Source organism: Lissotriton helveticus, chromosome 3_1 (assembly GCF_964261635.1).
Source record: "Lissotriton helveticus chromosome 3_1, aLisHel1.1, whole genome shotgun sequence".
NCBI classification, from domain to species: domain Eukaryota; kingdom Metazoa; phylum Chordata; class Amphibia; order Caudata; family Salamandridae; genus Lissotriton; species Lissotriton helveticus.
The window spans coordinates 1,091,989,362-1,091,992,114 of NC_136061.1; positions in this window are offsets into that span (position 1 = coordinate 1,091,989,362).

Below are 2,753 nucleotides of genomic sequence, written 5' to 3' on the forward strand. Positions count from 1 at the left end.
ATGAGGCTGTGGGTCTGTGTATATTGTGTATGTGTGTATGCTTTGTGTGCAAAGCAGGGCTGCACTGAACCAACTACTCAGCTCTGTACATAAACCGCTTCTATTTATGGAGTCCCATTTCAAGGGGGGCGTTGGCTACGTAGTAGATATATATACAGCAAAACCCACTATATAATTGTCATTGTACCATACGTGCAGCCCCGATGTGTGTCAGCCAGGCTCAACCGAGGTCTGCCTCCCAAGTAGCAGTTACCACTCTTCCAATCCCTCTGAGAGCCCTCACAGCACCCGCCTGCCTGCTTTTGAGACACTTCATAGCCTAAGGAGCTAGCCATGGTGCTTAATTTGAGCCCTTGCTTGCAGGTATTCAGCATTGGCACTTAATTCTCTATTCCGGCAGGTATGACAATCCGCCACATGGTGGCGCTGTTTGTTTATTTTTCAGATGCGCACATGGACGAGTGTTTCACAGTTCAATAATCATAAAAAAACATAATAGTACCAGTCAATCTAGGCCGGTTTTAAGCTTTGGATAACCTCTAACAGTCCGAATTGTCACTCACAAATGTGATGGTTTTGAGTTGATAATGGCAGCGCTGGCAGGGGCGATGAATGGTACAAGCTGTGGTGACCTCTTGAGAAGGGCCCTGACATTTACTATTCTTTTTACGAACTAAGCACTGCATAAGACTTTAAATCCTGCCTGGCTGTTGGTGCATCTCCAGTGACTCCTTGTGCCACCGATGTGTGCATTCCTGGTCTCGTAACTGTGTGTGGGGTCCTGCACGTCTGGTGCATATTCGCCCCCAGGAGTTTACCCCTTTCTGTACATGGGCATAACATGGATCCATGGTTGCCCTCTTCCAATGGGCAATTCAACCTAAGGCCAATGTACCTCGGTGGGATAGCCGAATCCTAGGTTCCCCTCGGCAGGTTTGCAGAGGGCACTGCTACTTTTAAGTCTGGCATCACATAACAAGGACTCTTGTAAATAGCATATTGGTAACAATTCTTTAAAATATGCATAGAGTTGACCTAACTCTGAATATTAGCCAAGGGCTATTTGGCACATCAGTGGCCCTGCGAAAGTGCTATCTTCAGAATACGCGAGGGGCTATTTTATATTTGACAACTACAACCACTCAGCATGCTGTTACATTCAATTTTAAGTCGGCTATATGCAGTCAGTTCAGACACAACTTCTTAATGCTAACCCCCCAACCCCCCTCCAATTTGGCAACGCTCACATTCTGCGTTGAAGGTGTGCTTGCAAATACAATATATGACCCTTTGTATGAGCACTCTGAAGCCAGGCCAATGCTTGTTTGTTATTCCATTGCGTCACGGCATCCAGGAGACCACACGTCACTCACACGGATGCCTGCGTCCCACGCAGCACGCTGCCCTGGCCTCAGCCCGCTCGTCAGTCTAAGATACATACAGTTGAGTTGTAAGCGAGGGGTTAAACATGGGGGGACTGAAAATGGTTATTTTACCGCTGGGGGGCGGAACAAGAAGCTGCCTGGCAGCGCTGTGTCGTGAAAGCGCTCGCATTTGACTTTTTTGTGAGTCTAACCTCATGTGTCACTTCATTACCACAGCAAGTCAACTGCGAAAAACGATCCTGGTACAGTTTTAATTAACTGTCATCTGGCTGATTATTAGAAAAAGGAGCCGTGTCTATCAAAATGTAGCGTTCAGATAATTTTGTTTTTTGTATGCGAGTATCCAGTTTTACAGATTTAATGTAAAATATGCAGTTATAATGGCATACAAATTGCAGTCTATTTTATATCCTATATGTTACCATACTTGAATACGTTTTAAACTATTAAAACAAACAGGTACACATAAAATATTATTTTTAAAAGGGTTAATAGCCGTCGTGCTCACATTTCCTGTACAAAAACAAACCTGAAAGAAGCAGGGTTGTCTGCAATCGGTTAGATATCCTGTATTGTGTCCTGCTTACAGAGTGGAAAAACTGACTGCAGCTCCAACATCCCCTCCCCCTCCCCCACATATGAAATGCCAGAGTTTATCCTTTGCTTCTTCCCTCAGTAAGGTTTAACTAGGCTGCGTGAAGTGCTCACTGCCGAGAAACCTATGCTTGCTCTCAGCGCTTTAACAACGACAAAGGCGACTGCATGCGAAGAGAGGGAGAGATGCAGTGAGAGAAAGAGCTGGTACTGACGTCATTGGAAGAGACCGGTGGGAGCTCTCTACCCTGTACCCTCTGCCCTCACTGGACGTCACAACCTGCAATTATTTGGCCTCGTGTTCCCTCTGTACCGTGTGACCTCGTCTGCCCCATCACATACCCCTCGTGTCTATCCTCTCTGACCTGCCCTGGGACGGGGCTTCCCCGTCAGTCGTGTCTGTTGTGTGGATCTGGCTGCCGGCAGCTCAGTCTGACGCTGCACTGTCTCTTCGGTAGATGCCCCCCGGCAAGGACCCCTCCGCCTGCTTCTTAAAGACGTTCTCTACCAGCCCATGCTAAGACCCCCCCCCCCCTACGGGGCCCCTCGCTGCCCCTGCAGAGACCACCTGTGCGCGTCATACCCACGGACTGCTCCTCACAGGCGCCCAGCCTGCTCACTGCCTTCTACCTGACCCCCTCAAGTCCCAGTCATCCCCATCACCTGCTCTCACAGGTGCTCCCCACTGCCCCTTGCCGGGACCCTTGTGCCCCTCCCCCAACGCTCGCTTGCACAAAGCCTCCTCACTGTATCCCAGAACAGCGCCCTCTCCTG